Source organism: Mustela putorius, unplaced genomic scaffold (genome assembly GCF_011764305.1).
Source record: "Mustela putorius furo isolate JIRA1106 unplaced genomic scaffold, ASM1176430v1.1 tig00000281_pilon_pilon_pilon, whole genome shotgun sequence".
NCBI lineage: Eukaryota > Metazoa > Chordata > Mammalia > Carnivora > Mustelidae > Mustela > Mustela putorius.
Window position 1 is genome coordinate 26,432,157 of NW_025421343.1, and position 16,407 is coordinate 26,448,563.

The window sequence follows — 16,407 nt, forward strand, 5'->3', positions numbered from 1 at the left end:
TGTCCTTCTGGTCTCTAACAAGGCATGTCCTCTGTATCTCAGGACTGTTCATTCTCTGAGCTAACTCCTGACCTTGGACTCAAAGCCCAAGGCTTAGCATCAACCACATATTTGCTTGCTGAAATATAATCATTTTGGTTATGCAAACTTCTTGAGACCCAGAGTCTCTGGTAGCCCAAACTCTTGCAAGGCTTTCTGTTATAATTCTTCCTTTGTGCTCTCTTGTTTCACCAGCTTCTGAACTTCTTATCCACTGGCTGCTGTATGTGCTGACCTGCTTGGACTGCCCGATCTTGATTTAATCTTTCATATGCATTATTCTTGGTATCAACCATATTCATCTTATCTCTCCTCCAGTGTTGTCTGCTCTTGGCTTGCCCTAGAAGTTAATTCTGATACTTCTCTCCATTTGGCATTGATCCCCTAAACCCTCAGGAATGCAGTTACTGCCTACACTTTTTAATCCTAGTGTGACTTCAACTTCAAATTTTGGACTTTTAAGTTGGAAGGGAACTTAAGGATAATACAACCGATCTCTTTTCTTCAAGAGATTAGAAACCTGATGTATAAAAAATACTTGCAATAGCTAGAAATAAAACTAGGGCTTTCTCATTCCCAAGCCAGTGCTCTTGCCACTAAATCATGATTCTCCTTATTGAAGACACTTGACCTCCTGTGGCCTTATTTATTTATTTAGATTTTATTTATTTATTTATTTATTTGAGAGAGCACGAGAGCAAGCATGAGCAGAGGGATGGATAGGTGAAAAGCAGAGTCCCCATTGAACAGAGCCCAGTGCAAGACTCGATGTGAGGCTCTATCCCAGGACCCTGGGATCATGACCTGAGCCAAAGGAAGATGCTTAACTGACTTGGCTACCTAGGTGCCCCTCTTGTGGCCTTACTTTTTCATCTTTAGATTAGAAATAGCTTCTAAGGTCTCTCTTGAATCAGATTTTGTAATATCACAACTAATTTTTCTTCCAAATATATAGAGAATGATTCTGTTAATAAACTGTGTTTTTTTAATACTACAGAAACTATTTGCATATTTACTTCAAATAGTTTGCAAAAAAAGTTTAAGATAATAAGAAATGTAATCATTTTCTTTTGGTGATAGAGAGCCTTGGATGGAATTTCAGTATCTCTTTATATGAATATTTTAGGACCATTCATGTTTATCAATGAATATAGGTATCTAATAAAGTAAAATCCTTTCTAACAGTAAACATTTCTTAGTGATGAATTAGTCCTATCACTCTAAAATTTCAAATAATTTCAATTTTATCAGCAAAACTGAAAACATCAAAGCAGCATGAGCTAATGAATGAGGCTCTGCTAAATGCTATATAGAGCACTGTAGATGGAATTCTTGTCCTCTGAGGGCTTAAAATTTAAAGTGTTCATATAAAAACTGACATAACCATAAGTAAATGGCATAAAGAAAGCAGGGAATAATTAAGTCAATTCCCATTACACTAAATAGCATTACTATAAAGATCCCTGCATGAGTAATTTCTATGTCACAAATAATAGCTTATTTATTTCAACTAGTATTTAGTAATAAAGTTTTATTTGCTTAAGAAATGAGGGGTCTTATGTGTGCTAGAACTAATAGCCACAGTTTCTACTGCTCATACCTAGTTAGTAGGAGTCAGCAGCAGCAGGGAAGACAACAGCACAGAGGTTTCAGAAACTCCTCAGACACTGCTGCATGAAAAGGGCATGATAATGTAAAGTTATTTGCAGGGAGAGACAGAAAATTATCAGAGATAACTGCAAAGAAATGAGAACTAGGAAGAATGAAGACCAGAAATAATACTGCAATGCCCTTTGTATTGTGTTTGTCTCCCTGTCTGATAAGAACACTAATGATATATGGTGCAAATTAAGCTGGTCTTTCAGAATAAAAAGCTAAAGACCTGAGGAATGTTTCTGTCTATTTTAACTGCTCCCCAACTGACCTTCCACCCTCAAGTGTCCAGATTTCAAATATCATCTCCCAAGGATATGGTCAGAGAATGAATTTATTAAATTCATTATTTCAGAAGTGTGGTAATTCTGGATGGCAATAATATTCAGGGTGAGTCTTTGGGAACTGGTTGGTCAGAATGAACTACCATGCAGGTCACTACAGGTAAAAACATATTCTTCACTAGACATGTACGAAATATAGAAATAAAAATAAATAATAATAATAAATAATAAATATATAAATAAAAGAAATATAGAAATAAAAGAAAGCAAAGTCAAGAAATAACCCTGGGGTATATCCATTAAGGAGGCAGCAATTGGCATGACTCCAGAATCTAAGGTTACAATGTTTTCTGTGGCATTCCTTTTGTTGTCCATCAGAACACTTAAACTTTTACAGTTGTTGTTTCTTTATATGTCTGATTTCCTGCTTGGTTATGAACTACTTACAGGTGAAGTTCTAGTGTCTTTTCTTCACAGTACAGTTTTCCCAATGGATAGCAGCTTATCAGTGGCCTTGCTGGTTTCTGTCTCCTAGTGCCTCTCAAATTCATCTCCAATGTCAATGCTTTCATGATGTGCTTCAGAGTCACATCATCTCTTGTCTAGACTTCAATAGCCTTGGTCCCCTTCCTCTCAAATCCATTCTCTCTTCTTCAACAACAGTCATTTTTCTAGGACAAATATTATCACTTCACTCCTCCACTTAAAACCCTAAAGAGCTCCCCTTTTCCTACTGAAAAAAATTCGAAGTTCCTTACAATGGAATTAAAAGCTCTTCAGGTTAACTCTCAAAACACTAAAGCCTGCCTCTTCTTTCCCTTTCATGTGGTGTTATTTCAGTCATCATTCCTCCCACCTGGACAGACATTTTCACCTGGCAAATGCCTAATTATTCTTTAAGATAGAGTTTAGGCTGTCTTCTAAAATAATACCTCCTCTGTTTTCATAATATTTTAAAAGTTCTATTTCCACCACTTTGGGCATTTTATTTGTAATTGTTAATATGACAGACATTAGTAGTGAGCACCTAGATCATGGGCCTTTTCCTTCTGGGATGTATTTATTTGCCCCTTCATTTGAAAGTAAGCATGGCATGTGACTTGCTGTGGACAATGACCTATGTGAGAAAGAGACTTAGATGAAGCATTTAATTACCAATGACTAACTCTCTGCTGAGGCAACAGTAAAATCCTCATTTTGATAAGGAATTGCAATAATGAGCCACCTCATGGGGAACAGTTGTCCTAGAGCATAGTCTGCCTAGACTTTCAGCCGACAGCATTTAAGACCCTCAAAGCTAGGAGTCAGTTTTTTATTGGTATATCCTATATAGAACTATTAGTTTATATTCCTTCTTCCACATAGACTGAAGTCTTGAGAGCTAGTACTCTATTCACTGTGTTTTATACAACTAAAAAGGAGAAAAGGAGAAATTATCTGAAAGATGTGACAGCCTAAGTATGACTAATCGATATTTATCCCTTGTTTCTTTCTATCAGCTACAAAGCCTCTTACAGTTTTACTCTTCCCTGTTCACACTTGTTCCTGGTGATGTGAAGTCAGTACTGGCCAGTACTGACCAATACCAAGGTAAAACATGCAGTTCTTTATTCCTCGAGTTGCTACTTTAGGGTATTATGTTATTATGAAATTAGGTATGTGAGGAAACAATTTTACTAGACTGACTGTAGCAATACATGTGCATTTCAAAAGAGTAATCAAGGTAAAATTGAGTTCATTTTCCAGGAAAATTTCATGCATATCTACTAAAAGAAATCATTTTGGAAGATGCATTTTAAAGGGCAGAAAGGTGTAGGTGCAAATAATCCAAATGCGAAATGTATTTGTTCTCATATTTTGAAGGTAAATTTTGTATTTTCAGTACCAAAAATTCATTAGTACTGTATTTCCCCTCTTCTTTAGCTCAAGAGGACACCAGAAAAACTTTGCATAAAATTCTGAACTATCACCAAAGTAAATACATCTTTGAATGACTCTCTTCCAATTCTGCTTGTTCTGGGATTTTTCACAGAGGAGTTTGGGATTTCTTCCTCAAACCACTTTCAGGACTGGAACTTATTTATCTAAAGATGCTAACTGGGGTCTCTGTGCTCCATTTTTAAACCTGAAGTTTCAACCATGAATCCACACCTGATTGAGAGGCCTTGTCTATTGTGTTTGGCAATTTGTCAAAACTTAAAATGTGCAGTAAAAATTTCTACATCTGAAAATAAGTAAAGGCAGTCTTGAATTAAGTTGTCAAAGTTACAGCACATTCTAATTTGCTCTGAAACTTTAATAAACATCTTATAACCGCCTTTCCTTCATCTGTAAAATTAAAAAAAAAAGTCTGAGGAATTTTTTCCTAATAGAGATAACAGAATTTATAATAGTCATTATTCCTTTGATGTGATGAAAGTCACACTATTATTATACTCTAATAAGTTTCTGTTAAGAACATATTTAATAAATCAAAACTAAATGTTGAGATGTCCTTATATCCTTGTAATGACTATGTTTTAAAGATAGTGACCATAATTTTTATTTTTAAAACATACATTTGAAATAAAAATATAAATGAAAAAAATTAAATTTCACCAGTTATTGTATAGACTGGTATATACGCTAGCATGTGATGGTTATGTTTGGGGTGCCTGGATGGCTGAGTCAATTAAACATCCAAGTCTTGATTTTTGCTCAAGTCAAGGTCTCAGGGTCATGAAGTCAGGCCCTAGGTTGGGCTCCATGCTCAGCAGAGTGTGCTGGAGAGTCTCTCTCTTCTACTTTCCCTCACTCCCTCCCCCAGCTCATGTTCTCTATCTAAATAAATAAAATCTAAAGAAAAATGGTTATGTTTATTTGGACTTGTGATGAAACTATTTGAAATATGTTTTAGCTCTTTAGTTCATTTAAATTTCAGTATTAAACAGTTGCAATCTAGGGAAGACAATGTGGCTCCTTTAACTATAGCAGTTCATAAGAAGTGAACTGAACTGACTTGTCAAACAAGCCCCTGGAGAGGTACAACTTCAGATTAATTCTAGGGATTATATTTGGATTTCAAATGATACTCTGTCATCTTTCAGGAGAGAGTAGGTTTTCTTTTCTGTCAAGGCAGAATGAAAAGTATACCTATAAAATGCAGAAAATATAGTCAAGTTGTTTTAAGTGACTGTTTTCTTGCTTTAAATCTTATTAAGTATGCATATTCTTTTATGTTGCATCTATAGTGAAATAAGAGCCAGGAATGGCAAAATTAATTTGCTCTTCAAAAGACTAGAAGCCCCAACTAAGTCCATCCTTTCATTTTTCTAGAATTCTAGATATGTAAAAGAACTCTTTGTAGCTGCATGAAGAAAGACTGCTACCATAGGAAATACTTGGGTCCACGTAAACCTGCGCTGTCCATCCTGCATGATTTCAAGGTAAAGATACAGGTGAGTTATAAACTTCCTTCCATTAAATCAAAGGATTAAGCCAGGAAGGGAACACAATTTTACTTGGGTGTTCATTCGTTTTTAGATAGTATTCCATAGGAATTTTTAAATTAAATGATCATATGGTAATCTTCATAGAGGCACCAACTTCAACATTCTTTCTATAACTGACTTGGAAAACATAAGCATTATTCTTAGTTATGATTAGTGATCTGTGGTTTATGCCTGGCACAGGTAACTAAAGGACCAAATGAATGCCAGCAATGGATGTCAGCTGTAGTGACTGCAGCCTTACTTTCATGAAGATATCTAAACGCCTGAAAATAAGAGACATATGGTGATAAAAAGTCACACACAGAATTAAGTTTTAAATGGGTTCTGCATTGTGAATTTCTACTCTGGACTAGAGGAAGCAAGGTCTAACTTAGCAAATGTGAACTAATAAAGAAGCAGAAATAAATGATAATGCAAACCCTCTAGAGAACAGGACTCTGGTCCCTTGGAGAGCGGTGTGTGTGTGTGTGTGTGTGTGTTTGACAAAAGGGAAAAAGTCCTCAATTTTAGATTTAATCAAGTGTCATTAGACTGAATATGAGCAGAACTTAGGTTATATTTACAAAATAGGTTATTAGGACAATTAGGTAATTAGATTCTGTAATCCTTAGGAATTCAGGGGAAGGTGGGATATTAAACAAAACTTGGGTTATGATATTTTGCAGTTCCTTTCGCCAAGAGATGAAGTCTATTTTTCTAATCTTTTAATGTGGTCTTGGTCTTATAACTTTCTTGGCCCATAGGACATTAGTAAATGTAAAGCCAACAAAAGGTTGAAAATTGCTTGACACTGGGTTTTCTTTCCTTCCCCTACTTCTTCTTGGAAACTTGAGACTGTCACATATGGAAGGATAGCCTAGGGGAGGAGGAGAGATACATATGGTAGAGATGAGCTACCTCAATTGAAACCCACTAGAACAACTCTGCCAACTGCCAGGTGTGTGAAGAAGGCCATCCTCGACTATCCAGCTCTGGCTGTGCCACCAACTGATTTCAAGCTGGCCTGGACCAGAAATAATGCCAGACCAGAAGTAAGGCATGATGGACCAACAGAATAGAATTATAAGCAAATAGGATGATGGTTGTTTCACTCTACTAAGTTTGGAGTGGTTTCTTATGTAGGAAAAGAGAAAATTGTGGTAATTTACCAGAAATACTACCTAATGTAGGAATTGGTTGGGGTTCAGAGCCAGCAGCCAAGAAAGAACTCTTGAGATGTCTTTGTTTGAAAAAGGTGGTTTTATTAAAGCATGGGGACAAGACCCATGGGCAGAAAGAGCTGCACTGGGGTCAAGAGGAGTAGCTGATTATATACTTTTCAAGTTGGGAAAGGATTAGGGATAGCACCAGTCTCTAAGGAATTTTGGAGCAAGGTTTCCAGGACCATGACAGGGCTAGCTATTGTTATGAAAAGGTCATTTATTACTGTCTAGTAAAACCCTAGTCATGAATCTTTCAGATGTATGTTGGTGAGCTATATGTTTGGGGGGGGCGTGATTGCTAACATATATTTTGAGGGGAGTTATTTTGGAAGTTTCCAAAGTAATTTTTATATGTTAGACTTACAAGAACCTGGGAGAGTGGGCTAAGACTGCCTCTTGCTCTTCAAAGTATTACAACTGAGGCAGCTGAGTTCTCAGAGGAAGGCCATTCTACCTGTTTTAAGGACTTGTCAATGAGTTGTAAGGAAGTAAGGAAATTTAATTTTTTTCTTTTGCCTTTGTTTCCCACATCATTATCTATAAACAATGAGATTATATTAGAATTCATAAAAGAAAAATGAAATTTGATCTCTTCTTAAGGGTAAATCTTGGATCTACTTTAGAAAATTCTATTGCTTCAGAAGAGTCTTGTGAGCAAAGGATAATGAACAAATGATACAGCACACCTCTACCAGAAAGTGGGAGGTAATTTCCATCTTACATACCAATTCAGATAAATTAGAAGTGGAAACTGGGATTGCTGGTCTAAAAAGGGTTTAATAGTCAACACACAGGAATACCATAATTGATTAGTACTGTCAGTCAAGGAACATTCTGTTAAATCATAAAGGAAGGGTTACCGAAGCACTGGAGGTTGGTGTAGAAAAGAGGCTAAGGGGTGGTCTTCCTGCTTTGTTAGAGCAGTGGTTCTTAATCCTAACAACCACAGTACTGCTTAGCAATGTTTTACAAATCTCCCCTTACTATCCTAAGTTAAATTCAGAGGAAATATAATATACTCACATGTATAATTAAAAAGCTATCAGTAAAAGACTTTAACTTAAATATAAATAGGAAATAAAAGTAATTTACAATAAAAATCAGTTAGATATTTTATCATTGGCCAATGCTCCAGGAACATAATATAGAAAGTATTGTTCTGGCTAAAAATATAAACTGATCTATATATGTTGTATTGATAAGCATCATGACACAGAGTACGGTCATCTCTTGATTACGTACTAGTTTCAATCCCAGAAAATGCAGTGCTTATTAAAACCAAGCAAACAACATTTTGTTTATATATAAAACAGAGCTAAATTCTAGGCTCAAAAAATTACAGACTTTTCTTTCACCTATATAAATGTTCATCAAGTTATTTGAACCATAGGTTATTTGAGATATATCAGTGTTCAGTGTCTATTATTATATCTCTCTAAATATTGTTCATTGCTGAACATCTTGAAGAATACTTTTTGTTCTACAGTTAGTTTTCTTTTCTAGAAGTAATTATAGTTTCATTTTATTTGTTTATTTATTTTAACATTTGTTTGGTTTTCTTTTCATATCCAAATTTTCCAGGCTCTTCTAACAGTTCCATGAAAGCCCACCAAAAATTTATCAATTCTATTTTTCTTCTTTGTCCTTAGAGATATCCTTTCAGGTGCCCTCTCTTAGGTTCCAAGATACAATTTCAAAGTGTGTGTATGTGTGTGTGTGTACTATACTAACAGGCATACTATGTGTGTGTGTGTCCATACTAACAGGCAATCCTTGGATACCAATAGGGTGTTCAGAAATTCAACTCAACTGAGTTTTTATTCTAACTACCCAAAGATAGCATCAGATTCCACAGGTAGAGGGCTCAGTCCCATAAGACACTCCCTTCTTCCACTGCAAACACTAGTAGAAAGTCCAGGTTGTCACCTGAGCTTCTGATCAACTGGCTATAAATCAGACCCAACCTTGGGTTTGACTAATTTGTTAGATAGGCTTACAGAACTCAGGAAACCCATTTATTCATGAGATTACTGATTTATTTAAAAGGATGTCAAAGGATATAAATTCACAGCCAAAGGAAGAGATATATAGGGCAAGTTCCCAAATAGAGGAGCTTCTGTCCTCCTGGACCTTGGAACCTGGTTCTCTGACATGCAGAAGTATTCTGGTTCCCTAACCTGAAGGTGCCAAATCCTATCCCTTTGGGTTTTTATGGAGGTTTTGTTATATAGGCATGATTGATGGATTCATTGGCCATTGCTGATTAACTCAACTGTCAGTGCCTCTTACTCGCCTAGAAATCAGGGGGTAGGAATGAAAATGCCAACACTCTCTTCATGATTCAAGATTGATTCTCCAGGCAAACTGCCCCCACTCTTCCTTGCATTCCTAAAGTCACCTCAGTAACATAAACCCAATTGTGTTGGGAGGGACTTATAATGAATAACAAGACACCTTTTTTACCTGGATGGCTCTAAACCATTTTCAGGAACTGAGGACAGGAAACCATATATAATAACAAAAGATGCTCCCATTGTTCTTATCACTCAAGAGATTCTAAGAGTTTGGGGAGTTGTAAGCCAGGAACTGTGGGTGAAGACCAAATATATCTGAGAAATATATTTTGGTCATCTGAATAACCAAACACATATATTGTTATTATAAAAAAAAATATGGGCCTAAAACAGTGTCACTTAGACCAAGTGATCAAACTGGGGCTTCATACCTACCTAAGTAAGTGTGCTTTCAATATCTCCCCAGAAATGTAGTCTTAACCAATCAGTTAGAAATGGGACATTTTTCTGGTAAGTACCAATGAGATAATCTATCACCTTTGCCCTCATTACCCCAAAGGAATATGAGGTAATCTGCTTGTAAAGATCCCCTGCCAAGCCTCCTAAGGGAAGGTGACCTTGTCCTAAACAATCTTTTCTTTTCTTTTGTTAGTAACTCCTTGCCCTTCCCTCCTTCCTAAAAAAAACCTTGTATTTTCAATGGAATACTATGCAGCCATCAAAAGAAATGAAATCTTGCCATTTGCGATGTCGTGGATGGAACTAGTGGGTATTATGCTTAGCAAAATAAGTCAATCAGAGAAAGACAACTATCATGTGATCTCCCTGATATGAGGAAGTGGAGATGCAATGTGGGGGGTTTGGGGGTAGGAAAAGAATAAATGAAACAAGATGGGATTGGGAGGGAGAAAAACCATAAGAGACTCTAAATCTCACAAAACAAACTGAGGGTTTCCAGGGGAAGGTGGGTAGGGAGAGAGTGGTGGGGTTATGGACATTGGGGAGGGTATGTGCCATGTGAATGCTGTGAAGTGTGTAAACCAGGCGATTCACAGACCTGTACCCCTGGGGCTAATAATACATTGTATATTTATTAAAAAATAAAAATAAATTATTATTTAAAAAAACTTGTATTTTGTACAACTCAGAGTAACACTCTGCTTGTTAGATGGGATACTACATTGTTCGTGAATCCTTTCTTAAAGCCAGTTAAATTTTCAAATTTATTCCACTTTATTTCTATTGTTTAACAATGTGTTTCTTGTATGTCACGATATCACACCCTCCAACTCTGCTTCTCCCGTTCCAATTGATTACTCTCTTGGCTTTCAGCACAGGTATCACTATGGTCTTTCCCTTTCCTATCATAGGGGAGATTTCTTTAGTCCTCCTTGGGTTGATGTCTCAATTGTGTCTCTTCTTGATTTACTGCCTCATTTTAGTACAGAGACCTTACACTAGCTCCCTGAAAAATAATGAAAAGGTTTAAATTCGATACTTAGTTCTTAAATCTTGGTTGAAGTTGATAGTCACTCAGAATTTTGAAATTGCTTCCAATTCTGCTATGGAGAATGTACTGACATTTTTATTTCATATACTTTTATATGTGATTTTCAAAGTAAACCCATCAATGTGCTTTTTTTCTCGGGAAGCTTTTAAGAGTTTTTCTATACCCCTGGTATTCTAAATATTTCCTGTTATGTGTCTTAATGTTGATGTATTGTTTTTATTCATTTTGCTGGACTTAAGGTGGACATTTGTTTTTTTTTTTTTTTCTAGAGAGGCATGTATGTCAAATTGATAAATTTTCCTAAATATTTCTTAAATAATTTCCCCTCTTCATATTCCCCATTTCTCTGTCCCTCTTCTATGAGTCCTGTATTTTCTGTTATAACTCTCAGCACATTAACTTTGTTTTTTGAACACCTATCTATGCGTTATCTCCATCTCCCTTGTATTCCTTTCTCTTTTTATTTGTTTTCTGCTATCCATGGGGCAGGTTTTCTCCAAATATCTGATAGTCTTTGTTCATGCACATTTAAGAGTAGGGCACTACAAAATGCCTGATACATGAGCCTATGTAATCCATGGAGCTTCATTCTACTGACAGGGGTGTGCTAACAAGACTTTCTATCCCAACACATCCACACAGGAAGATCTGTGGATCTTCTCTCTGAGACATTCAGTTTTATCAGACGAGACCAACAATCTCTTCTTTAGATACGGCTGGTAGTGTCAGGGACACAAGTCTTGGTTATTGCTCAGGAGCTGGGCTGGGGAATAGATGTCTATAATGACATCTCTTTCCCATGTCTTTGGCCAAGATGTCTTAGAATCAGAAATCTCTTTGATGCATTTTTTCCTGGGAAAAGACTTACTCATCTCCTGCAAAATCATAGAGGACAGATATTCATCTGATTACAGAAGATCGAGGAAGAGACCCAGGGTTCTAACTGCTCCACACCATATGTGTACTTCCAAATGTCCTTTCTGTTTTTAGCCCTCTCCTTTTATGATACATGCTGACTTGATTTCTGAGCAATTTCAGGATTCTTCTGTGCAAACAGACTTTCTTCTAAATATGATACTTTCTAGTGCAGCCTCATGGATTTTGCCCTTCTTCTCTGCTACATCATTTACCAGTCTTACATTTCATTTTTATCTTTCCATATTATGACGCAGAGACACATATGTCCTCTATTTCATCAATAAGCAGCTTTATTATATAATAGTTTCTTTCCAAAGGTTTGAATGATTCTGGGCACAAAGAGATGAGTGTGAAAATTGAGATGTGATCATCTGTAACCATATATGTGCTTAAAACTCATTTGAGGAGGGGCACCTGGTGGCTCAGTGGGTTGAAGCCTCTGCCTTCGGCTCAGATCATGATCCCAGGGTTCTGGGATTGAGCCTCATATCGGGCTCTCTGCTCAGCAGGGAGCCTGCTTCCCCCCACCTCTCTGCCTGCCTCTCTGCCTACTTGTAATCTCTGTTTGTCAAATAAATAAATAAAATCTTTAAAAAAATCATTTGAGAATAAGCAGAGGATTTATACTTATAATGAGATAATAGCCAAATATTCATTTTCCCTAAGAGAATAGAAATGATTTATTTGATGAAAAAGAGAAAACAAAAAAAAAATGAAGATTAAGTATGTGAAAAAATAAATGAACTGTTTTTTTCTTTATCCTCAGGAAATAGAAGCAAGAATCTGATAGAGCAAGCAAGAAGTAGTTGAGTTTACCAAAAGCAATGTTTTCTATAAAATGAGATGATACTACATTGCTAGTTTTTAAACTGTTCAAGTAACAAAATGCTTAGAGATTATGTTCTTTGAGAAAACATGTGAAAGATTAATCAATTTTACCTTATGAAGTGGTGTGATGTTTTAAAAAATCAGTAACTTTTGGGGCGTTTTGGTGCCTCCGTCCATTAAGTGTCCAACTCTTGATTTCGGTTCAGGTCATGATCTCAGGGTTGTGAGATCGAGGCCCTGTTGTTGAGCTCTGTGCTGGGCATGGGGACTGCTTAAGATTCTCTCTCTCCCTTTCCCTCCATGCCCCCACTAAAAAAAAAACAAAACAAAAACCACTTACCTCTAGTTTGTTATGGGTTTTAGTAGGAATGAGAGTTAAATTTTTCAAAATATTTTGTGTAACTATTAAAATGATTAAGGACTTTTCTCCTTTACTTTGTTAATCTGGTAGATTGTATTAATGGGTTTTTAAAAGTTAAAACATCCTTCCATTTCTAAAATAAATCCAACTTTGACATGATACAACCCTTTTAATATATTGCCCCAGACTTAAATTTTCAGGTGTATATGTGTACACACACACACACACACACACACACACACACACGTATATTAAAAAGGAAGAGAGAGAGAGAGTAGGTGCAGAGGGGTGGGAGTGGGGCAGAAGGAGAGGGAGAGAGAGATTCTCAAGCCGAGTCCATGCTCAGCACAGAGCTTGAGGCAGGGCTGTCTCAGGACCCTGAGATCATAACTTGAGCCAAAATCAACAGTTGAATGCTTAACTGACAGAGCCACCCAGACACCTCAATTTGCAGACTTTCATATTACATGATGAGCTTGAGTAGAATTAATCTGTAGTTCCCCTTTTTGTACAGAATGTATATTTCTTATCAATTTAATTGGCACAATCTCTCTATGTCCTCCCTTTTTTCCTACAATAGAATTTAAATTTCTTAAATTACTGATACCATTCATTAGTGAAGCTGTCTGATCCTGAAGTAAATTGGTGGGAATATTTTTGACCATTGATTAGGTTTCTTTAATATTATTTATTCATATTTCTTCCTGGGGAGGTTTTAATGTTCTATCTTCTGAATAATCCCTCTATTTCATATGTATTTCTAGATAAATTGGCATAAAATTATTCTTAAAAATTCTGTCTTTTTAATCCATAATAACTATTCTGGTTTTCCCTTGTTTTATTCCTAACACTGAAATTTGAGATTTATCTCTTTTATTTTTTTGAGATTTATCTCTTTTTTGATTCTTATCACTGAAAGTCAATTAATTTTATTTTGTTTTCAAAGAATTAATCTTTTATTAGTTGTTTATTTGATATCTATCTTATTTTTTTTTTTTTTTAATTTTTTTATTTTTATAAACATATATTTTTATCCCCAGGGGTACAGGTCTGTGAATCACCAGGTTTACACACTTCACAGCACTCACCAAATCACATACCCTCCCCAATGTCCATATCTCCCTGATATGAGGAAGTGGTGATGCAACATGGAGGCTTAAGTGGGTAGAAGAATAAATGAAACAAGATGGGATTGGGAGGGAGACAAACCATAAGTGACTCTTAATCTCACAAAACAAACTGAGGGTTGCCGGGGGGAGGGGGTTTGGGAGAAGGGGGTGGGATATCTATCTTATTAATGTATACTCATATCTTTTTTATTCCCTTCTATATATTTTCCTTGGGTTTGTCTTTTTGTGTGTGTATGCAATACGCAATATGAAATACATTTTTTTTAACAGATGCTGTACTGATTAATTTTTAGCCTTTCTACTTTTTTCTGATATACTCATTTATGGTTATATGTTTTTATCCAAGTGTTATTTGAACTGTATTTCAAAACTCAAAATGTGGCATTTTCATCACTTAGATCAATAATTTTAATTTCTGTTATGAATCTGTCTTTGGTTTACCTGGTTTTCTTTTTTTAAAATATTTAATTTATTTATTTGACAGAGAGAGATCGCTGGTAGGCAGAGAGAGAAAGGAGGAAGCAGGCTCCCTGCAGAGCAGAGAGCCAGATGCGGGGCTCGATCCCAGGACCCTGGGATCATGACCTGAGCGGAAGGCAGAGGCTTTAACCCACTGAGCCACCCAGGTGCCCCTGGTTTACCTGTTTTGAGTATTGAATTTATTTCTTAGCATATAGTGTTTTTCTAATTATCTCTTAAGTATGAATTTTTAGCCTAATTATACTATGGTTACAGAGACTCTTTGTAGTCAGTATATGATCAGTTCTTGGAAATATTTTATATATGCTAAAAAATATGTTCTATCCATGTATGTTAGGTAAAGTATGTTAATGATACTAAGACCTTTATACCATTAACTTATTAACTAAAATTCAAATTTCCTTATTTTTTTATATAATGACAGATTTTTTCCCCCCTGTTCCAGGATCCCATTCAGCATTCACATTACATTTAGTTATTACATTTCCTTAGGTACTTCTTGGCTGTGACAGTTTCCCAGACTTTATTTTTAATAATCTTGACAAGTTTTTAAGAGTACTGGCCAGATATTTTGTAAAAATGCCCAGCTGTTGAGATTTGTCCAATGGTTTTCTCATAATTAGACTTGTCTGCTATGGCCAAATGTTTGTGGTCCTCCCTCACAATCCCCCCAAAGTTGTATGTTGAAGGCCCAAGGCATTGATACTAGGAGGTGAGATGATTGGGAGGTACTTAGGTGATAAACATGGAGCTCTCATGAATGGGATTAATGCCCTTATAAAAAAAAATGCCCTTATTAAGACCTAAGATCTTCCTCACCTCTTCTATGTGAAGATGCAACATAACGTCAGCAGTCTGCACACTGAAGAACCAGAACCACGCTGGCAGCCAGATCTTCAACTTCCAGCCTCCAGAATTGTGAGAAATAAACATACATTATTTACAAGACATTCAGCCTGTGGTATTTTGTAACAACAGCCTGAATGGACCAAATCACTTGGTATATGTGATAATGGTGGCTTTGATGAACCTAAGTCTTAATTTTAGTGAACTCTAATTTATCAAGCTTTACTTTTATGGTTAATGATTTTAGTGTCCTTCTGAGAAACCATAGCCTACCCTAAGGGCATAAAGATGGTCTCCTATGGTTTACTTTGATAGCTTTTATTATTTTACCTTTCATAATTAGGTCTGTGATCCACTGGAATTGATTTTTCTGTGACATGTGAAGCAAAGTCAAGATTCATTTTTTTTTTTCTTTTTACCCCCAATAAATAGCCAATCAATTTAGCATCATTTACTAAACAGGGTATTCCTTCACTGCGGTGTCACGTAACACTTGTCATAAACCACTTGATTACAAAAGTTCTGATTTGTTTCTGAACTCTTTATTTTGTTTATTGATCTTTCTATGTTTATACTAATAAAACAATTCTTAATTATTTGGTCCCTATAATAAAACTTAATATACAGTAGTGTAAACCTGCCAACTTTTATCTTCTTTAAAGGTAAGGTTTTTGGGGGGCACCTGGGTGGCTCAGTGGGTTAAGCCTCTGCCTTCAGCTCAGGTCATGATCTCAGGGTGCTGAGATCAAGCCCCTGGGATCAAGCCCCACATCAGGGCTCTCTGCTCAGCGGGAAACCTGCTTCTCTCCCCTCTCTCTCTGCCTGCCTCTCTGCCTACTTCTGATCTGTCTGTCAAATAAATAAATAAAATCTTAAAAAAAAAAAAGGTGGGTTTTTTTTTGTTGTTTTTATTTTTCTCAGTATTGTCTTGTCTATTCTCAGCCCTTCATATTTCTGATCGAATTTTAGAATTAATTTGAATGAATTTGTCAGTTTCTACAATAAAATATGTTCTCATTTTTATTGAAATTATACCTGTATGTTAGAATCTACAGATATATTTGGGTAAAACTGAGAGCCGTCCTATAATGAGTATTCCAATCCATGAGCATATGGTATCCTTCCATTTGTATACATTTTTTTGACTTTTTTCAAAAGGTTTTATACTTTGCTGATTGTTGCTACTATATAGAAATAGAACTGAATTTGCTATATTGACTTCTGTCCAGTGACTCTTTAAAATTTACCTATTAACCTAGTAGGTTCTTCACAAACACTTTTAGATTTTTCATTTATAAAATCAAGTTATCCATATGTAATGAAAGTTTTTTTTGTCTTTAATACTTATAATTGCTTTTATCTTTATTCTAT